The 24,073-nt window shown below is 37.1% G+C and overlaps 1 protein-coding gene across 1 annotated transcript in view; it reads right to left on the bottom strand.

Moving 5' to 3' along the window:
* The window catches only part of LCA5 (lebercilin LCA5), a 97,000-nt gene that overhangs the window by 59,927 nt on the left and 13,000 nt on the right, over window positions 1-24,073 (bottom strand). Inside the window, exon 2 of the mRNA XM_037142889.2 lies at window positions 17,290-17,384. The gene's annotated coding sequence lies outside the window, so the exon portion shown is untranslated. The remainder of the gene's footprint in view (window positions 1-17,289; window positions 17,385-24,073) is intronic.

Below are 24,073 nucleotides of genomic sequence, written 5' to 3'. Positions count from 1 at the left end.
ATGGCCAGTTTTGGAGTGAGGAGGATAGGCCATAGAGGAATGAAGGAGCTGAGAGTTCTCCCCATCCATCACAGAACCTGTACCACACTCTCTTCCATTACAGTTACTTGCCAAGAGCATCTCAGTGCCTACCAGATTCTGGATTATGTGGGAACAGTCTTCTGAAGAATAATACCTGGTGTCAAATACTTGAGGTTGGAATTACATTGAATTCATAAATCAAACCTCCTGAAGTAAGTGGCAGCCTTTGGCACACCTCTACATACATTCATGGTCCCATCCAAACACAGCACTATCTAAATTCTCAGGCTGAGAGATCCCCCTGTAGTTTTAGTTTTTAAAGAACAGACATCTCAACTATGTTTTCATCCCATGTGTCCAATTGATTATATTTTTCAATTGTCCCAAACTAAATATGTCCAGAGCAGAAATAGTTTCTTTCTCATCAAACCTGTTAGAAAGTCCTTCCAACTTCTTAATTAGTGGAGGAGGGAGAGGAATCAGTAGTAAGTCATATTTCATGAATCTCAGGTGAGAAAATTTGAGGTAATCTTTGACTCTTCCCTTTTTTATTTCTTATTAGGTACTAATTATTATGTAAATAATTCCTAATTAGTCACCTAATGTGTCCCTAATTATATTTATCCTCTTATAAATATCTTAATTCACCAAATTAGATTCTTTTCACATTGCCATGATATTTTTCTCAGAACTTTATTGCCTTAAAACTGAACTAATCAGCTACCTGTGGCTTAGCTTTTCCTTGATTCATTCTGCCCTCTAACCTATCAATCAATTTCCATTGAACCATCAAATACACCTTCTGCACCTATTTGAGCAACTATTCCTTAGTGTCACTAATTGTATAAACATGTATTTGATGTCTATAATGTAGCAGTCCTGGTTCTTTCCTTATTTCTAAAAAAATCGTACTTCTTTAATATGAAATGTATCCTGATTATTTCAACCCACACTGTTCTGTCTTTTCTCTGAACTCATTTCATAGTAACTCATGGTCAGAACTACAAAAGATGGAATTTTATTGATAGCTAGCTGTTTCCACAATAAATTATAAATACGTGGAAGATGTAAATCATAGTGTATGCCATTTCTATCTCTTCTGTATTGTACAGGACAGGGCTGAGCATGTTATACTTGTCAGGAACAAGTACTTGCTCACTGACTTTATTGAAGGCTTGGATTCTCTCAAGATAGGCCTGATTAAAAACCGAGCTAACTGGGGTAGAATATATAAGATCTCCATTCATTGATCTTGGCTGGTTTCCTATAGGCTGTGATGGTTCATTTGGTTTAATGTACTAATTAAATTTTTGGAACTGATGTTCCTGAGTTAACTCATTCCTTAATCCCTCAGCACTCCTTTAAAAGGACTTGCCCCTTATTTGTGCAGACTTAGTTCTGTTACAGAGGGTAAACTAGCATTATGTGTTTATTAAATTTGGGGGGGGCTCTGATATGCTAATTGTAGAATTTATACAAAATAGCAAAGAACAAGAATCTCCTCAAAGAGGAAAAATATAGCCAATACACTGCTGGAAAAAAATGTACATATGGGGATGAAAAGAATTTGCCCTATATCTGGGAATATTTCAAGTTTCACTAGTATGTTATTGGTGCAGAGATAGACAAATATACCAATCAGACAAGAATAGAAACTTCCGATATACACCCTCACGTAGATGAAAAGTCAGAGCTGCAATTTTAGAATAGTGTGGAAGGGATAGGAACTTAATCAATAATGCCTGGACAAGTGTGTCCTGTGTGGACCCATGACATAACTGAACACTAAACTCCTGATGGATTAAATACATGTAAGTGCCTAAGCTTGTTGAAGAAAATATAAGAGATTATCTTCACAATTTTGTGTTACAAAAAAGACTTCTTAAGAGAAAAAAGGAGTGGAATCCATAAAGTAAAAGAGATAAATGAAAGTCTATTATCACAAGGACTTATTTATTAAAAGACACTATTTTAAAAGTGTGAAAAAACAAAACACAAGCTGGGGTAGGGTAGGGTGGGAGGCTTACATATTCCAATTTCTGATGTATGTTAGAATAAAGTATTAGTATTATATGTATATATAAAAATACACCAGTATTATACATAATGCTCCAGTGTGTGTGTATGTGTGTGTATGTGTCAAATACATGCAAACAAAAACAAATACATGCAAACCAGTAACAAAAAGGGAAAAAAGCATCAATGCCCATTTCCCAGAAGAGGAAAAATAATGATTAGTAAATGTATAAAATATGTACAAATATGTCCAACTTCACTCATAATCAAGAAAAGGCTGAAATATCATTTTATATCAAAATATTGGCAAAAATCGTAAAGCCTGACAGACCCACTGTGCTTGACAACAGGAACTCCTGTATCCTGCTAGTGGGAGCGTGGGTGTGTGCACCAGCTGTGGGGTAATGTGGCGTTGCCTTGTAAAGTGGAAGATGTGCCCACCTACCAGTAAGCAATTCCAGTTCTTTTTTCTTTTACTTTTTTTATTGATTATGCCATTACATTTGTTCTATTTCCCCTCCTCTGTTCCCCTCCATCCTCACACTCCTCCTCCACCATTCCCCCCCTTAGTTCATGAACATGTGTCTCAAGTTCTTTAGATTCTATATTTCCCCTACTATTCTTACCCTCCACCCATCTATTTTCTATCTACTGTCTATGCTACTTATTCTCTGTACCTTCTCCCCCCTTCTCCTCCCACTGCCCTGTTGCTAACCCTCCATGTGATCTTCATTCCTATGATTCACTCCTGATCTAGCTATCCTCTTAGTTTGCTTTTGTTTTAGGTGTGGTTTTTAATAACTGTGAGTTTGCTGTCCTTTCACTGTTCATCTTTTTTATCTTCTTTTTCTTTGATAAGTCCTATAACATTTCATATAATAAGGGCTTGGTGATGATGAACTCCTTGAATTTGATGATGAGCTCCTTATCTGAGAAGCACTTTAACTGTCCTTCCATTCTAAATGAAAACTTCGCTGGATAGAGCAATCTTGGTTGTAGGTCTTTGGTTTTCATGACTTGGAATACTTTCCAACCCCTTCTTGCCTGTAATGTCTCTTTAGAGAAATTCACTGACAGTCTGATGGGAACTCCTTTGTAGGTAACTGTCCCCTTATCTCTTGCTGCTTCTAGGATTCTCTCCTTCATTTTAATCTTGGCTAATGTAATTATGGTGTGCCTTGGTGTGTTCCTTCTTTGGTCCAACTTCTTTGGGACTCTCTGAGCTTCCTGGATTTCCTGGAAGTCTATTTCCTTTGCCAGATTGGGGAAATTCTCCTTTATTATTTGTTCAAATAAGTGTTACAATTCTAAGTCAACACTCTAGACGAGGGAAAATATCACAGATCTGAACAGAATACAGGTACTAAAATATTCACTGCAGTGCTGTTTTTAATAGTAAACCCTGGAACCAACCCAAAGGACCACTGCAGGAGACTAGATAAGTAGGTTGTGGTAGATACATATAATGGGTACTCAATGTGTAGCAGTGAAAACAAACAGACTACAGTTTTATGCATCCCTATGATGAAACATACATTATTCTGATGAAAAAGAAAGGGACAGAGTATACACAGTTTACAGTTCCAATTTTATAAAATTCAAACATATGCCCAGCGAACATTATTTGGGGATTCATAAGTTTTGAAGAAAACCCCCCAAAATGATAAGCCATAATTCAAGATAATGGTTACCTAGGAAGCAAGGAGAGGAGTAAGTTGAGAGGGTGTCGGTGCTAAGCGAGGTACACAGAAGGGACTTCAGGTTAGTTGTCATTCTTAAGTTGAGTGGGGAGAAGAATGTTTATTTTTCTTATTTATACTGTACATCTATATTATATTCTTTACATATATGAAGTAATTAAAAATAAAATTTTTGTCAGCATGTGTAGTAAACATTTAGCTAAATAACTGTCCTGGTCTATAACCTGATTCTAAAATGGGTTTGCCTAAAGTGTCTGGACATGCATCTACAGCCATCACTTTAAGCACAATTTCTGCTTTGTGTGCATGGTTTTCACTGACTGTATGTAAAAACACGTAGTTCTTTACAACTCTATATTCCTTCACAGAAAATTTACTGTCGAACCCGAGACTTAGACTATCAATGGGAACATGCAGAAGGTCAGATTAGTTCACTAAAATCGCGGGCTGGAATTATGCATATTAACTCTGTATATAAATAATCTGGGAGATTTTCACTTTGCTCTGTGCCAAGTGATAATGGTCTATATGTCTACAACTTTAAAATATCATTATAGAAAATGATCCCCTCACCCCTCCTTTTACAACTCTCCCCACACTGTGTCTTTGGGAACATATGGCAGCTCCCAGAAAAAGCCAAATGAAGATCTAAAACATCAGTGCGCTGTGCTGCTATCATCACAAGAAAAAAGAAAACTGGGAATGCAACAATCTCCTAGCACAACCGCTGTTGGCTGCCAGTTCTATATCAAATAAAAATCGTCAGTTGGGGAAAGATGGTTGCACAGTGACTAAGCAGACAGATGGCAGGTGTGAGTCAAAACACTCTGGGGTGCGAGCTCAAATCATCCTGTATTACTCGCTGCTGGAGAGAGAGGGAATCAAAAAACAAATCGTCCAGTGGACCATGAATAAAATGCTGAAATCCAAAAGAAAATACAAGGTAGAGGAGGCGACCAAGGTTTTAAGAGTTGCTTTGCCCCTTCTAAAGGGAATTCCTCAGGCCTGCCTTTGATCTTTCTCTGCCTTCATCTGACCTAAGCCTCTCCCACCTTTTCTAGCTGGCCTCTGTGTGATGTACAAGGAGGTTATTATTTCTCCACTTACCTCCCTGCCTGGGGTGGGACCACCTGTTACTAAAGTTAGCCGGCTGCATTCCCAGAGGGCAATGTTCTGAGGCCAGAGATAAGATGTTAACCACATCCCTTCCTGGCCAGCAGCCCGTGGTGGTTCACCACCTTAGCGTTCTGTTCCTGGGAGTGGCCAAATCTAACCTATCTGTGTTAGACACAGGCTTGGAGCAAAAACAAAGACTCAACCACTCTCTCTTATTTGCATAACTCTTTTTCACATTGCCATCCTGTTGATTAGCTTTAATGAAAATGAATGTAATTACAGAAAAGGGCCCTAGGTGGAGCTTCAGTACTGGTGGCGATAAATGGAAGAACAAATGGAAAATAAAATCAAGGTCCTACAAAAATTCGAATGAATTATAACATTTTGTTGAAAACTTGTTTTGCTCTTATTATATTTTCCTGCATAGGAAACAGCTGGATGTAGAAATATGTCTTTTGTTGAAAAATATCTCTCAAAAGAGCATGGTGCTATAATAAACAGTGAAGGCATATTAAAGCCTGTATTCTGTCCCTGATGGCGTTTCTACAAAGTAGCTCATGTGCAAGAAGCATCGCTAATGCATTATGTGATCTCCTGAATGTTTCTCCTCAATTCTTATAGGAACATCATCACTACAATTTATTTTTATAGGAAAAATTCTCATAAGAGAAATAATCAGAATTATTTTTAAAGTGAATTGCTTTCAGTAGATTACAAACAAAGAAACTGTAATATGTCAAAATTAGTTTTTCATTTTTAAAAATCTTTGTCAACAATGCCAAAGAATTGAGAATTATTAGATTTGAAACTTTATTTTATTATAAGGAATTTATATAACACATAAACAGAGAAACCTATTTATATTCCTAGTCATGAAGAAAAATTATTGAGATTTAGAAGGCTTTGATAGTTCTGTCTAAAAATATGAAATAAGTGGTGGAAAAGTGGAAAAAGTGAGACCATCTGCCTGTAATGCAGGAATTCTTAAGCTGGGAAAGGGATTCATGGGTAGAATCCTTTGGGTCTATGGTTAAAATGCAGGACATCTATACTTACCCCTGCTTTATTTAAAAATCTTGACACTTTGTTCATCATGATTTTTTGCCTTAATTTTGATTTTTAAAGTATTGCACTAAAAATATTTTGATAACTGAGTTTTTTAGTGCTCCTTAATTTATTTTCTGACTGATTGCTTCACTCACTTCATGCTAGTCCTGTTCTGATCTATGGACTATTATTTCCTTCACAAGCTTCTAACTGAAACCTAGCATTTTCTTTAGCTATGAATGTAGGCAAAAACCACAATAGTATAAGCATTACCTACTTGGAGGCCAGTAGAAACTACAGATGTTTCATGTGACATTATGGTTGTTGCAAACATCACCAAATATCATTTACATTCACCACTACTTTCAATTTATGATAGTTACTATATTTGCTATACTTATATACCTTGTTAGTCAGTGCCTTAATTTAAAAAAAAGCATACAATATATCACAAATTTGTTTACTTTAATAATTTGTAACTGTACTTCAATATAGTTTCTTTTACAATTTTATACAATTTATTTTATTCATTTAAATGCATTATTCTGAAAAGGGATCCAAAACCTCACTGCACCGGTCCATTAAAGAACCCTGTATGGGATAGTTACCCAGCCAGCTAATCTCTTGGTCACATAATCTTTGATCATGGACCATTATTAATTTAGGAAACCTATAACTCATGTATATATACCTTCACATGCAACGAAAGCATGTATATATGTAAACAAACCAGGAATTTTTGAAATCAATTTATGGCTAAAGTAAACCAAATCAGTTTACCTATATAGCCATACCCCGATACAAGAATACTTAGAGAGTTCCATAAATATGCTTGTTCCTGGGTGCTACTTGAACTCAAATCTCTTGGTCTCTTGGCCTAGGAATCAAACTTTGATTCAAGCTTCCTTGAGATTCTGACTCAGAGGGCTGTTGTCCTAAATGCTCCTTTCTAAAAGATTACTACAAGAAGTTTTTCAAGTGGTTCTCAGTGAGACTGCCAAATCTTTGAAAAAAAAGTACCGACTTTCTCTGTCTTCCCCACTCATTCCTTTCCTTCTTTCTACCTCCTCTTCCTCCCTCCTTCCTTGATCCCTCCCTCTCCCAAAGAAATTGACTTTTTAAATTATCAAATATGTCAGTCATTTAAAGGGAGAAATTTATAACAACACTTGTACGCGTACATATGACCCAACTTAAGGAGTTAAACATTGCAAATAAAATCCAAGTTCTGTCATCAACCTTCCTGATCATACACCAGTCCCACACCTTGAAGAAGGAATTTACATTCAGAATTTGGTGTTTATCACTTAAATACATATGTTTAAATTTATACTACCTATGTATGCATCATTAAATAAAATGTAATATTAAAGGATGGGGCCCAAAATCCTGGAACTTATTTATAAAAAATTGTGTATTTATTGTTACATGTTAAAACTCCAGTCGCCTTCAATGTAGCCCCCATCTGCTGCAGCACACCTATAGAGATGTTTTTCCCACTGCTCAAAAGGGTGTTTGTGCTTGTTGATTTTGATGTCTTTTAGCGCTTCTCATGTTTTGTCTTTCAACTCTTCCATATCAGCAAAGATGTTTTCCTTTGAGGACTTTTTTCATCCCAGGAAACAAAAAAAAAGTTAGTTGGGGTGAGATCGGGTGAATAGGGAGTAGGGTACGGGGGTCATGACATTTTTGGTCAAAACCTGCTGAACACTCAGCGCAGGTGCACAACTAAATCTCCCATCATGAAATGGGCGAAGGAGGTAAAAGTCTTCAAAAAAAAAGTTTTCTGAAGCAGAACACAGCCTCTCACAACAATGCCAGCTGGTACACTAACACAGATCAGTTCCTAGAACACTCACCTATTGGGACGAGCCTGTAGTACAAGGGGCCCCACCTCTAGAAGATAATTCCATCTCTTGGGGGAGTCCCTCCTCGTATATTAAACGCTTCTAAGGTTGGCAACATAGTATGTGTGTCTTCTGAAATTTACTACTTTCTCAACATTGTTTATGAGATTTATCCATTATATGAGTAGCTCTAATCACACTTTTTTAAAATGAACTTTTTATTTTGAAAGAATTTTAGACTTACAGAAAAGCTGCAGAGTATAGAGAGCTCCCATACACTGTTTCCCCACTTCCCCAGTGTTAACATCCCACGACAACAATATTTTGTCTGATGAAGAAATCCACATTGGTACATTACAAATAACTCAATTACATATTTTATTTCTACATCATCAGTTTTCCCGTTAATATCCTTTTTTCTACTCCAGCATCTAATCTAGATTATTGCATTGTACTTAGTATTCACTTTTTTTCTACTGAATGATTATACTAAAATTTATGTCTCTGTTTTCATGTTGATAGATGTTAAAGTTGTTTCCAGTTTTTCATTAATGTAGCCAATGATATCTTTGTATTATACATATGAGGTCACTCATATGTGCACACACATTAACACATATTCTTCAAAGTACTTACACCAACATACGCTCTCACAAATAAATGAACACTCTTACTGCTCCAAATTCATTCCCACCTTTGGTATCCTCAGACTACATTTTTAACATTTTTATGTATATGAAATAGCACCCATTTTACTTTTAACTTGTTTCCTTTATTATTAGTGAGATTCAACATTTTTTATTTGTTTCCTACTTTGTGAAATTACTGTTCATAATCATGTTTAATTTTTATATTGATTTGCACATGCATATTCCACATTAAATCTGAGTTGACAATATGCACTGAAAATATCTTCTCTGGTTGGTGGCTTGTCTTCTCCCACTTTTAACACAGCATCTAGTTAGATGCACTGATCTTTTAAAATGTTAATGGGGTCTAATTGATTCATAGTCTTTTCCTTAAAGGTTTAGTTTTTTTTTTCAGGATAGTACAATATTTCCCAACCTTGAAAGCATAAAAAATATTCTTCTATATTTTATTCTAAAAGTTTAACAGTTTTTTTCCTCCACTTAATATAGACTCTTGTGTAGAGCTTGAGGCAGAAATCCAGTCTCCCCTCCTTCCTACTGCAATGTACAGATATCCATGATCCCGGCAGCACTTACTGACAGGCGTACCTTTCCCCACTGACCCACAATCCCACTGACATTAAAGACCAAACAGACCAAGTTCCCTGTGAGCTTGGCTCTGCCTCTGGATCTCTCGCTCTTTCCGTTTCTCTCTCTTTTTTTATTCTTTTGCTAACATCACATGATTCTTAGTTATCATATCTTTGTAAGCCTTATATCTGGAAGAGGTTCATTTGTATAATCTTTAATTTTAGGATCAGTTTGTTAAGGTCCATAAAACAAAACAAGGACAAAAAACCTGATAGAATTTGGGATTGTGTTGAAGTTGAAGTAAAACTGGTATCTTTATGTTTGAGTCTTTGTATTCACATACGTGGTGTACTAGTAGGTCTCTTTTAAAGAGTATCAATAAAGATTTACAATTTTTTTCAAGAATGAGATTGAAATGAGGCATTATTCAGGTTATCATAAACTGGGAGAGATAGCACGAGTAGTCCCTCACTGTAAGAAATTCTAGACCTCTGCCCTGGCTGGTATAGCTCAGTGGATTGAGCACGGGCCTGCGAACCAAAAGATCGCGGTTCGATTCCCCATCAGGGCACATGCCTGGGTTGCAGGCCAGTTCCCAGCAGGGGCCAGTTCCCAGCAGGGGATGCACCAGAAGCAACCACACATTGGTGTTTCTCTCCTTCCCTTCCCTTCTAAAGGTAAATAAATAAAATTTAAAAAAAAAAGAAATCTAGACCTCTGGTCAAGAACAAACACACCTCACCTTCCCACACAACCACATCAGAATTACAAATAAAAGATGCAACAACCATCACTCAGAACTGTCAGAAGTCGAGCTGAACAGTAAGTCTGACAACTATGGAATTAAAGAAAACACATCCATCCAGACAGGTAGGAGGCATGGAGACACAGAGCAGGCTGGTCCCACATCTACATGTGATGGATAAATATTTGGGAGGAATATCCTGGGAGCAAGGAGTCCTAGCTCCGCACCAGGCCCCCCAGCCCAGGGTTCCAGCGTCAGGAAGATATGTCCCCATAACTTCTAGCTGCAAAAACCAGCAGTAATTGAGTTGGTGGAAGAAACTTCAGGAGTCCAGGAAGTCCCCCTTAAAGAACCCACACACAACTTACTCAGATTCACTTTTGCTAAGTACCAGCACCAGGGTAGCGGCTTGAAAGGCACCAGTTATACAGGGAGGAACTGAAGTGTCTAGCATGAAGGTGAGAGCTGGGGGACAACTTTCTCCCAGACAAAAAGGTGGGAAGGTACTATTGTCCCTTTCTGAGCCTTCCCACCACATAGCCACAGAGCCACTGACCTGGCAGGCTGTGCCATATCTGAGGTTCCATCAACCTGGCTACACAATTTACCCTACCCTAGAGATCCCCTGAGACTCTGTCCCACCCAATCTATAGGCCTCAAAGTATTTACTCAAACTGTTTACCCTGACTTTTCTATATGAATGGCTGGTCTTGGTGTATGCTTTACAACTTCCTAAATCCTATCACAAAAGCAACAGCAGGCCTCAGTGACTCCCCAGCCCCCAATACCTCTTGCTAATAGCCCCAGGCCTGGCACTAGCAGCAGCCAAGCTAGATTTACAGTTTGGCTTCACCTGGGAATGTCCACGCCCAAGACAAAAAGTAGATATCTCAGACTGCTTCAGAGCTCAGGTAGAGTGGTCCTGGGAAGAACACAGGTTGCGGCAGACCTTGGCCTGCGCCACCCAGGACATCCCAGAGCCTGCACGTCCAGTGGACAACTACAGATCATGTCAGAGCAACACCATCATGCCCTTGCACAGCTGACCCTCCACAGAGGGTAGAAGATAGTGGTCAGTGGTCGCAGCCAGTCCTTATAACCGACTGGCCTGGGTAAATCTCTCCCATTGACCTGCCAACAGCAATCAAGGCTCAACTACAAGAGGAGGGTGTACTCAGCTCACATAAAGGGTGCACCTTGAGTACCCAGCTTAGGTAATAGGGGAGGCTGTGCCACTGAACCCTACAGGACACCTACTACATTAGGCCATGCTACCACGACAGCTCTACTTAAATCATAGAATCAATCACAGGGAGACTGACAAATGAGGAGACAAAGATACATGGCCCAAATGAAAGAACAGACCAAACTCCATAAAAAGAGCTAAACAAAATGGAGATAAGCAATCTATCAGAGGCAGAGTTCAACATACTGATTATAACAATGCTCAAGGAACTTAGTGAGGACCTCAGTAGCATAAAACAGATCTAGTCAGAAATGAAGGATACACTAATTAAATAAAGACCAATTTACAGGGAAACAACAGTAGAGTGGATAGAGCCAAGAATCAAATCTATGATTTGGAATATAAGGAAGCAAAAAACAACCAATCAGGACTAGAAAAAAAAGAACCCCCCGAAAATGAGAATAGTGTAAGCACCCTCTGGGACAACTTCAAGCATTCCAACATTTGCATTAGAAGGGTGCCAGAAGGAGAAGAGAAAGAGCAATAAATTGGAAATCTATTTGAAAAAATAATGAAAGAAAACTTCCTTAATTTGGTGAAGAAAATAGACATGCAAGTCCAGGAAGCACAGAGAATCCCAAACAAGATGGATGCAAAGAGACCCACTCCAAGACGCATCATAATTAAAATGCCAAAGGTTAAAGGTAAAGAGAGGATCTTAAAAGCAGCATGAGAAAAGTAGTTCGTTATCTACAGGGGAGTTCCCATAAGATTGTTAGTTGATTTCTCAAAAGAAACTTTACAGGCTAGAAGGGGTTGGCAAGAAATAGGCAAAGTCATGAAAAGCAGGGATCTACAGCCAAGATTGCTCCACTGGAGCAATGCTTTCACTTTTGAATGAAGGGCATATAAAGAGTTTCCCAGACTAGAAAAAACTAAAGGAGTTCATCATCACCGAACCATTATTACAAAATGTCAAACTCATTTTCACTTGGGGCCACATCAACCTCATAGTTGCCTTCAAAGGCCTGAAATAATTTTAGGACTGTATAAATGTTAACTATTCCTTAACTGTTAAGGAGTTGAAATTACATTCAGCCCTTTGAATTCAAACACGAGACTAATGTGGCCCCCAGTGAAAATGAGTTTAACACCCCTGTATTATTATATGAAAAGTTAATGGGACTTATTTAAGAAGAGGAAGATCGAAACAATGAACAGTAAAATGGCAAAAATTACATATCTATCAAAATTTTCCAAAATTTTTGGGTGACGGGCCCGCAAAAAAAAGTAAGAAAAAATGGGGAGTGAGATAAAGAAAAAAAATTACGAGAAGAGAAGGAGAGAGGCCTTTCCACAACAGAAATGGAAGGAAGTGGTAAGGAAGGGCAGGATGAAAGACCCTCTCTCTTTAAAAAAAAAAAAAAAAAAACAAAAAAAAAAACAGAAAGAGGGGGGGGGAGGGAGGAGGGGGGGGGGGAAAAGGGGTGGAAATGGGAGGGAGGTGGGGGGGTGGGAAAAACTATAAAATTGAATCTGAAAAAAATTAAGCAAACAAGAAGAACAGAGACAGAATCAAGGATACAGAGTACATGCTGATGGTTGCCAGATGGGAGGGCATGTGGGAAATGGGTAAAGAGGTGAGGGGATTAAGAAGTACAAATAGGTAGTTTCAGCATAGCCATGGGGATGTAAAGTACAGTAAAGGAAATGGAGTAGCCGAAGAACTTACAGGCATGACACATGGATGTGAACAATGGGGTGGGGATGGCCTGAGGGAGTGGGGGTTGCTTAGTGGAAAAGTACAAACAGGGAAAAACTGGGACAAGTATAATATCACAATCAATATAAAATAATTTTTAATTTTTAAAAAAATCCTGAAAAGAGCAAAGCCATAAATGTGTTAGACATAAAATAAAGTAAAAACAAAATCCAGAAAAAAAGATAAATTCTAAAGCATATACTCTGGACAGAACGTGATCCTGAATGGATTGCATGGGAAGTAAGAAGGAATGGTGAGCAAAGACATGAGTATAAATGTAGGTAAATAATAGCCACCATGTCTAATTTGTGAAAGTTAAATAAGATAAAGCTACAAACAGAACAATAATATTTATGAGTTGACAAGTAGGTAATAGCAGTTAAATCATATTACTAGGAAGGAGGATAAAAATATTGACTATTTTAGGCTTTAAGCATAGATGTTAAACGGCAAGGGTAAACATGAAGTGGTCTGTTCAGAAGATATCCAACCATGTAATATGAAAAATAAAGACATTTATTGAAGAAGTACAAGATACATTGCTCAAAGGACAATGACGTCTCAGTCCTCTTCAAAGTAGGCACTTTGGGACCTCACATAGTTCTCCCAGTCACCATCAGCTGCCCTGTCATATTTTCCTGAATCTCGTTGACAGTCTGAAATCTCTTACCTTTCAAAGGTGATTTTAGTTTTGGGAAAAGCCAGAAGTTTCAGGGCACCACATCTGGGCTGAAAGGGGCCTGAGTCACCTGGGAGATTTGATGTTTCTACAAAAAACTCTGCAGGAGACATGATGCATGAGAAGATGCATTGTTGTGATATAGGTGCCTATAACCAGTTGCCCATAGCTGTGGCCTTCTGAATCACCAAATAGATTCATGGAGGAAATGTTCAGGCTTAACACAAATTTAATGCAGATTCATTGCTCTATTCATTCAATCATTTTGAATGTGACAACAACACAGCACAAATGCTCACTCAATCGTGTCTACTGCCCTCACTGACTAGTACAGTGAAGTCATCATTGTTCATGCATGCGCATTGGAGTCCACTCTCATTCGCTGCCAGGTTACATCGATGTCATGCAAACCATTCTTGTTATAGTAAAAATGGCTGCACTTTTTCCAGACCATCCAATATGAATGTATAATATAACATTCCAAAAAAGTAGTGAGGGGGAATAGAATAAGGTAAAGGAAAAAAAAGTGGAGAAGAGGAAACAAAAGATAAGAAAATAGTGATCACTAAATCAGATGGTAAAGATAAACCAAATATGTGAATAGTAAAAAAAAATCTTTAAACTTCTCATATCTGTAGTTATAAAATAAAGCTTGTCAGACTGGAATTTTTTTTAATACAGCTAAATTTTTTGTTTATATAAGGCACATCTAAAGCATAAGAACACAGGGAGGTTCAAAGTCAAATTGGAAGATAACATACCTGCAAAATACTAACCAAATAAAGATGATCTTGCTATATGTTATAGCAATAGCAGACAAAATATATGTTAAGGTCTAAATTATTATTAGAGGCAATAAGATTCATTACATGAAGATACAAGTTTTGTATTAGTAGGATACTATAACTATTCTAAACTTATAAATATTCTAAACTTATAAACATAGTAAGCAAGCAAATATACCATTGAGGATATATAAAATGTGAACAACACAGTTTGCAGTCCTGAGCTAAAGAACATAGGAAGAATATTGTAATTGTTGGTTGCAATATTATCCATATGTTCATTGGCTCAACATTGTACAGCCTTTTCAGATACACAAAAAATATTTATTAAAATAAGCAATTTTTAAGCCATAAAACTAACTTTAATGAGTTTCAAAGGGTTGGAGTCATACAACCACATTCTTTGATGCAATTAAATTAAATATAAAAAAGTAAATAAATATACCTCTAAATAAGCACTGCTCAACTACATGTTTAGTGGAAATTATAATATATTTGGACTTGAATAATAAAAAACAGTATTATCAAAATTGCGAGGTGCAGCAAAAATGTTTCTTAGAGGGAAATGTGTAGCCTTAACTTCTTACAAATAGGAAAGATGAAAAGCCTCAAATTTAATGAATTAAGAATTCAACTTAAGAGGTTTAAAATGTAAATAGCAGAATATACTAAAAAAAGTAGAAACAAGGAAACAATTATAATAGGTATATTAATGAAATAGAATAATATAGCATAAATGTGAACAAAATGTCAAAAGTTGGGTTTTTGAAAATGCTAATAAAATTGACAAACTCCTAGCAAGTTTAGTTATGAAAAAGGAGAGAATTCAAAGTAAGCACAATTAAGAATGAAAAGGAAACTATCAAATTCTATAAATATTGAATAAAAGTAAAAGGAAATTATGAACTTTAGGTCAGCAAACTTGAAAAACAGAGCTTATGAATACTGGAAAAATATAATAAAAACTGATTCACGTATAAGAAATAATCTCTAATCATTAAAGAAGTTAAAATAGTAATTTAAAAATTTTCCCATAAAGTTTCTAGGTGAATTCCATAAAACATCTGAGGAACATGTTATTCCAACTTTACACAAACTCTTCTGTTCATGAGGAACTAAATGACATTAACATTAAACATATAACCTATTATGATCTCAAATTTCCTGAAGATGCCTACAATTTGGAGTATATTATAAAACTATAATAATAAAGAATGGGTAGTATTGGCACAGCTACAAAAATAAATCAATGGAATAAAATATATACTTCTTAAATAGACACATATAGGGAAACCTGATTTATAATATGATAGGCATCTCAGGTAAGTGCATAAAGGAAAGACCAAGTATTTTAACCTTGGTTTCTGAAAAACCAGAATCTAAGGTGAAGCTTAAAGGAGATCTAATCACAGTGGCAGCAAAGAGTGACAGAAAAGGAAGTGAGGCTGGGAAGGAAGGAAAACAATTTCTGAGCCAGCCACAGTTTCACAGAGAGACATAGCTAGTTGCTTATAGCTTAGTCACACTGGACATTTTAAGACAGGGTATTCGAAACATCCTGGTTCATAACAGTCTACCAGAGGGAGGATGGGAGGAGAATCGATCTGCTGGTTCTCTTTTTTCTTCTGTTCCCCATTGGTCAAAGTTTGTCTCAGAAAGCATTAACCCCACCATAATTCCAGGCTGCATCACTTGATCCTCTGGAGCCACAGCTGGGACACTCATGCCATGACTTGACGCCTTGCAGTGTTGGGTTTTATCTGGAGGGAGCAGTGGCAGGAGGAGCCAGAGACTCTATGGGTCCACTTGGGTTGGACCCAGGGGCTCACATGGCAACAGATACGATGGGGGCAGTGCTGGGCTGGCACTCTCTGTGGGGAAGGTCCAGACAGCCGGCCGTGCCGGTAGATGAGGCAATGGCTGCAGCAGCCACACAGCCATCGCCATCGGGAGCTCCCCCAGCGCAATCGAACAAGGACCCTGGACAAGCTGAGTCTGAATGGATCTCTATTAATTGTGTCCAAAACAATTGGATATCCACATGGCAAAATATGATATCTGATTTTATATCAAACCTGAAAAAATTCAATCTACGTAGAAAGGAGATCTAATTGTGAAAGGCAAGAGAGTTTAAGAGAACAGACTTACCACCTCTGGAAGAGAAGGATTTCTTAAACATGTCTCCAAAAGTACAAATCATAGAGTAACGATTTAAAAATGTTATACCATTAAAGTTAAGAATCTACTGTTTATCAAAAGACCTCGTAAAGAGAGAGAGAAAAGACAAACCAGAAAATATCTGTTACACGTATAACCGATTAAGATTTGTAGGCCACATAAAAAATTACTACAAGTCATTAAGAAAAAGACAAGAAACTCAGTAGAAAATGGCAAACATGATGAACAGTATTTCGCAGAGGAACACAAATGGCCTGTGAACATATTTTTAAATGCTCAAACAACATATGAAATCAATTAACATAATACAATAGAATTAAGGACAAAGCTAGGTGATCATCTCACAGAAAAAGCATTTGACAAAATTCCACACCCTTCATGATAAAAGCACCAAATATGCTAAATATAGAAGGGAAACTCTTCAAATTGATAAGTGATATTGGAGGGGTTCAGAGCAGGTCCCCCAGAGCTGTGCCACTTCAGCATGCGAATTATTTTGAGCTGAAGGAAACCAAGACCCTGTGGACTCCAGAAAAACTTTTACTTCTTTCTTAAAGAAGTTAAATAGGGGTCTTAACCATAATAAGAGTTTCACAAGAAATAACCTTGTACTACTTATCTGTAGGGTAGGGCAAACTTCTCATTACTAAGCATCTGCTCTCTTTATTGTCCTGAGAATGACCTTCCTCCTTTCGGAAGCTCCAGGGCACCTGATCTCATCTTTACTTAGAATGCCGTATATGCATCTCATTTTAATGTTGTATCTCTGAACCTCTCATGTATGTGGGGGTCTCTGACTCCCTCATGTATATAAGGTGCCCAAATGTGTGTATATAATTAAATTTGGTTATTTTCTCTTGTTAATCTATCTCATGTTGATTTAATTATTAGACCAGCCAGAAGAACCTAGAAGGGCAGAGAAAATCTTTTTCCTCCCCAGTCTTTGGCTCTGTGAGCAGGATACCTCACTGACAGGGTACTACTCACCCCCAAGCTGCTGTGGTAGGTAGAAAGGTCCTGGGTCCTCTAACATGAGCTGGCAAAGTAAGAATTCTTGCCAAGTCCGGCTTCTGGCCATCTACCTGCAGAGTTCGGTGGGAGCAGAGTGGTGAGATTCTTTTTTCCCTTCTCTAAATTTAGATTAGCAGGATAAAACATTTGTGGAACATGTTTCTTGGGCGTGGTGACTTTTACTTATGTGAATGAACAAGTTGCTACATAGCAGACCTCAGAAGCTCAGTGACCCAAAGCAACCTCACAGGATGATATAATCATAAAATCCTAACTGGGCAGGTCATGGTGGGTAGTCGTGTCCCAGGCTTTTAGCTTCCTTTGTAAAAGGTTAAGGTTTATCTTTAGTAAAAGGTTAATCCAGCCCTGTCTGTTGTTTTTATGCATCTAGGATAACATATTTCTGAACACAGGAATTTTCTTTTCCAGATCCCTCGAAGGCATAACTGCAGGTGCGGGAATACAAAGACCTCAGAACTTCCCACTGTTACTTTGTTGCCTTCATTCTACCCCTCTTTACCGTGAATGTTAAATGTAAACTATCCTGCACCTACTCATGGAAAAGGGGTATGTAATCCTCAGTTTTACTTTTTATCCCATCCTAGATACACTCTTCCTCCATTTTACTTCTCCCCTGTCCTTAATCTTTGCAGGAAATTTCAAAGATGGGACCAACAAGGTTCAGAACAAGTTTCCCTAAGATGTTCCACTTTGGTTTGTGAGTTACCTTGAGCTGAAGGCAACTGAAACCCTGTGGGCTCATGAGAAACTTTTACCTCTCCCTTAAAAATTTTAAGTTAGGTGCCTTGTCCACAATCAGAGTCACCATCAGAAACAACTTTTTAATCACATATTTATAGAACGGGGCTAACTTCTACAGTATTTTGCCATGTATAATGTGTATCCATGTTTTTGGTCCAAACTTGTTCAGGAAAAAAATCTTTCATTTTAATTTTTTAAATTCAATTTTTTGTTTATTTATATTTAGATACTTGTTTTTTTGTATTATAAAAAATTTTAGCATTTATTTTTGAACATATTATGATACAAGAAATTTTATGTAACAAATAAGTACAAAACACAAAAACAGATTACAAGGTACAAGAAATTTTATATACCGGTAACAAATTAGTATTACCCATGTATAACTACTTATATATAACAAAGATTTTTGCTCAAAACTGGGCAAAAAGTGCACGTTATATAGGGCAAAATATGGTAATTACTAAAAGTCTACTTTTCTTATCGATCTGTGAATAACTTTACTCCCCTCCAAGGCCCCAAGGCACCTCATCTCAACCTTAGCTCAAGGCCGTGTACGTACATACAGCGTTTCAACTTTTTGTCTCTGATCTTGCATGCATGTGGAGTTTCTGACTCCCTCACGTATATGAAATTCCCATACATACATATATAATTTGGTTGTTTTTTCTTCTTAATCTCTCACATGTTTATTTAATTATTAGACCAGCTGGAGGAACCTAGAAGGATAAAAGGAATTTTCTACCTCCTCCACAGTATCTATGAAAAACTCAGCTTCCACCACACTTCATGGTGAAGGACTTAATGCTCTCCTCTTAAGATCAGGGACAATAAAAGCATGTCTGCTCTTACCCCTGCCACCCAACACGGTACTGGCTGTTTTAGTCAGGGAAATTAGGCAAGGAAAATAATGAAAGGCATTAAGATTGGGGCAGGAAAGTAAAATGCTCTCCTTCGGTAGATGATCTTTCTTGTATATAGAAAATCCTAAAATGCTACTAAGAAAGTATAAGACCTAATAAATGAGTTCAGCAAGATTGCCAGGTATGAGATCCATATACAAAAATCAATGGTATCAATACAGTAGCAATGACCAAACAATAAATAATATTAAGAAAAAATTCCATTTACAGTAGCATCAAAAAATCAAATAATCAAAAATAAACAGAAAACAAAACGTAGACACTGAAAATTACAACATATTGTTGAAGTAAATAAGACCTAAATTAAATGAAAGGCATTCTATGTTCAATAATTGTTATACTTAATATTATAAAGATAGCAGTACTCTCCAAGCTGATGTACAAATTCAATGCAACTCCTATTAAAATTATAGCTGGCTTTTTGCAGATTGACCAGATTGACCTAAAATTCATATGGAAATTCAGGGAATCCCAAATAGCCAAAACAATCTTGAAAAAGAACAGAGTTGGAAGGCTTATACTTCCCAATTACAAAATTTATTGTAGTGCTGAAGTAGTTGAGACAATGTGTTACTAGCATAAGAAAGACATATGGAATATACCATTGGAGTAGAATTGAGAGTCCAGAAATAAACCCTCACATTTAGGGTCCATATGGTTTCCAAAAGGGTGCAAAAACAATTCAATGAAAAAAGAGTTGGCTCCTTAAGGAATGGTATTGCCACAAGTGGATATACACATGCAAAACAATAAAGTAGGACCCCAACCTTATGTCACATACAAAATTTAACTCAAAATGGATCAACAAAAATATGAGAGTTAAAACTATATAACTAGCCCTGGCTAGTGTGGCTTAATGGATTGAGCACTGCCTGCAAACTGAAGGATCACTGGTTGGATTCCCAGTCAGAGCCCATGCCTGGGTTGCAGGCTGGGTCCCTGGTGAGGGGTGTGTGGGAGGCAGCCACACATTGATGTCTTTCTCTCTCTCTCTTTCTCCTTCCTTCCCCCCTCTCTAGAAATAAATAAATAAAATCTTTTTAAAAACTGTAGAACTCTTAGAAGAAATCATACACATAAATCTTCAAGACCGTAAACTAGTCAATGGTTTCTTGGATAGGACACCAAAAGCACAAGCAACAATAGAAAAAAATGACATATTACACATCAAAGTAGAAAACTTTTGAGCTTCAAAGGACATAATCAAGAAAGTGAAAGGATAAGCCACAAATGGTAGAGAATTTTTGATATTCTTTATCTGGTAAGAAACTTCTATATAGACTATAAAAGAAAGTCTCATTATACAATAATAAAAAGATAGTTAACCCAATTTTCAAAATAGGAAAAGGATCTGAACAAACATTTCTCCAAAGAGGGTATATATGTACAAATGGCCCATAAGCACATGAAAAGATGCTCAATATCACTAGTTATCAGAGAAATGCAAATCAGATCAAAACTGAGATACTATTTCATATCCACTAGGATGACTATAATCTAAAAACATACATTAAGTTGGTAAAAAATATTAAAAAATTGAAACCCTATACACTACAGGTAGGGATAGAAAATGGTGCAATCACTGTGGAATATAGTTTGGCAGTTCCTCAAAAGATTAAGATATGGTACAGAGACATGTAAGACAAAATCAGGTGACTCACTGTGTTGGGGGAAATTGATAGCTATTTTAAAATATAGCACAGTGCGTAGGGAGTGACTCGCTATTTTAGAAATACCGCACAGCAATTAGGGGCTTGTTTTACAGCCCAGTGGTTCACCTTGTTTCTTCTAGCTTATCTGCTACATACCAGAGATATGAAACGCTCTGCTTTCTGCTTCTGTAAACTGCCTCCTGTTTTGGGGCTGAAGGATGGGCGCCCCCCCCATCTATAAAAATAATTGCTTTCCCATTGTTCAAGGCCCAGAATTTGGAAACTGACTCCTCTGAGTCTGCGCATGTGGAAATAAAACGTCCACTCCGTACACTTGAAAGCGGCTGAGTTGTTTTCTGTAACAAATATGGAACTATGGAGTTTCCTCCAAAAGTTAAAAATGGAACTCCCTTTTGACCCAGCAATTCCATTCCTGGGAATTTATCTGAAGAAATCAGAAACGCTAATTCAAAAGTATATACCCCTATGTTCATTGAAGTGTTATGTGTAATAACCATGATTTGGAAGCAGCCTAAGTGTCCATCAGTAGGTGAATGAATAAAATAGCTATGGTATATATACACAATGGAATACTACTTGGACATAAAAAGAGCAGAAAAGTTTACCCTTTGTGACAGAATGGATGGATCTGGGGAATATCACACTATGTGAAATACCATGTTTTGCCATGTACAATGTGCACCCACATTTTTGGCCCTAACTTTCAGTAAAAATATCTTTCATTTTAATTTTTAAATTCAATTATTCACTTATTTATATTTAGAAACAAAACTGATTATCATACTCTAGAGTATTACTTTGCATATGGATATCACTATTGCTTTATGGAGTTACACTTTTCACACATAAGCATATATAAAAGAATTAAAAACATGTATATAGAAATGAAATCAGTACTACCCCTGTATAATGTGTATCTTGCCCTCAAAAATTTGGGCAAAAAGTGCTCATCAGACACAGGAAAATATGGTAAGCCAGTCAGAGAAAGATAAATATCACATGATTTCACTCCTATGTGGAATCTAATGAACAAACTGAACTAACACACAAAACAGAGACAGACTCATGGACAGAGAGCAGGCTGTCAGCTCTGGGTGGGGGCGTTGGGTGTGGAATGACCGAGTGAAAAAGGACTCATGGACTTGGACAACAGTGTTGTGATTGCAGCGGGAGCAGGGGTGGGTGGAGACAGAAGAGGGTGTAAGGGGGATATACGGTAATGGAAAAAACTACAATAACAAACACTATTTAAAAAATCATTTGACTCAAGCAATCTAACAAATTGCAAGGAAAATAAAAAATCAAAAGAAAACATTATTAACCCTATCCAAAGAAAGAAGAGTGCAGTGAAATGCTGCCTTCTTTTCACATACCCTACTTCAAATGAGATCGCTGCGTAGACTAGAAGTTTTCAGACCTAAATGTTAATTTTTTAAAGTAACTGCAACTTAATACATGAACTATGTGCCATCTGTCCCCAGAAAGTGGCAGACAAGTCAAGACTGACTTGCCTTGGGAAGAAAATGGTGAAATGTGCTTTTAGATGGAGAGGACTCATTGGCATGCAACTTGAAGTGCTCAAGCCTACAGAGCCGAGCCATTAGCTCTTACTGAAAACACTGGAAGTCAGGACGTGGACACTATCCTTGAAAAGGGCAAGTTATTTATGTCCTTTTTTAGTAGAAAATTTCGACAGCCCTGAAAATTGTAGACAATTCACCTTCTCTTGGAGTTCTAGGAAGAGACTGGATTTAGTCTTCATGTGATCAATGCAAAAATGTCAACAATGCTAAGTATGGGAGAATGTTTAGCCTGACTTTGCTAAAGGAAATCTCATGAAATCTGTTTACCTACTTATCCATAACCCCCAGCTGGGCTATGTAGATAGGGTGAATGCAACTGATGGGTGTTTTGGACTTGAACAAGATTTTAAATTCTTGTAATACCTGATGTTTTTCATTAACAAAAAGATTTAGAATGATAGTAATCGGGTTTGTAAAAATTAGGTAGAGGCTTGTATCCAAAGAGTTAAAAAGTTTAAGAACTCAATATTGCCAGAAGGACATTTCTAGAAGGGCCCCATTTAAAGGCAGATATTCTGCTCACCACAGGCAGCCAGCCTCCTGAAGCCCCGCCCTGGTTACTTAGGAAAATGCACCTTTCTCTCCTGAAGGTGGCTGGATTCCAGCCCCTACGTAGGCCTCCCCGAACAGCCTTGCGCAGGACACAACTTACAGCAGGTGTCCTGATCGCCATTTCCCCCACCATCTCTCTCATCCACTTGTCTCCGTTTAATTTTTCTCCACAACGTAAAACAGCCTGTAATATACCATATAAATTAACTGGTTTTGTTTAGTTTTGGTCTCCACACACTAGAATATATGAGTCATGATGACAAAGATTTTTGTTTTGTTCACTGTCACCAGCTCTTAATATGCCTGGTTAATCCTGATAGTGCTCAATAAATATTTGTTGAAGGAAATGTGCTGGAAATAGACCAGAACAAAAAAAAAAAAAAAAGAGGAAAAAGGAGTTACTATACGACCCATCAATTCTACTCCTAGCCAAAAGAAATGAAAATATATACCCATATATTTTTATACAAAAATTTTTATACAAATGTCCACAAGTAGAAATAATTCATATGCTATATTTATGTAATAGTCAACTGATGAGTGAGTGAATAAAATATTGTACATTCATACAATGGAATATTTGGCAATAAAAAGGAAGTATTGATACTGTACATGGTACAAGATGAACGAACCTAAAAACATTACACTGAGTAAAAAAAGGCACTTATAGAGAACCACATATTATATATATATATGATTCTATTTATAGAAAATGCCCAGAGTAGGCAAATCTATAGAGTCAAAAAGTTACCAGGGCAGAGGGACTTGGGAAATAAGAAATAACCGCTAATGAGTACAGGGTTCCTTCGGTGGGTGACAAAAATGTTCTAAAATTGCCTGTCATTGTGGTTGCATGACTCTGTAAATAAAGAATACTGAGTTATATACTTTAAATGAGTAACTGTAATGCATGTGAATTATATCGTAATGAGGTTGTTATAAAAAATAAAAAAGTGCCTAACCTCATTCAACATCAGATAGATAAAAATTAAAACCACAAAGATGTGTCATTTTGCTGCAAACGAGCAAGGAAAATTCAAATTTTGGAAAGTGCCAAAGTGTTAGCGTGGTCACAGAATAATGAGAACTCTCATCCACTGCTTATAGAGTGCAAATTAGAGGCACAACTTTGGGAAACCCTTTGGTAATACCTTGTATACACCCTGTGACCTAGCACATCCTGTCTCTGTACATAAATACTAGAAGACAGGTGTAATAAAGCATCTATTAAAGCCAGCATAGACCAGCACCACCCAAATGTCCATCA

Source organism: Artibeus jamaicensis, unplaced genomic scaffold (assembly GCF_021234435.1).
Source record: "Artibeus jamaicensis isolate MK-2021 breed Jamaican fruit bat unplaced genomic scaffold, CSHL_Jam_final contig_387, whole genome shotgun sequence".
In the NCBI taxonomy this organism is placed as follows: Eukaryota; Metazoa; Chordata; class Mammalia; order Chiroptera; family Phyllostomidae; genus Artibeus; species Artibeus jamaicensis.
This window is presented reverse-complemented; position numbering and strand designations above follow the sequence as displayed.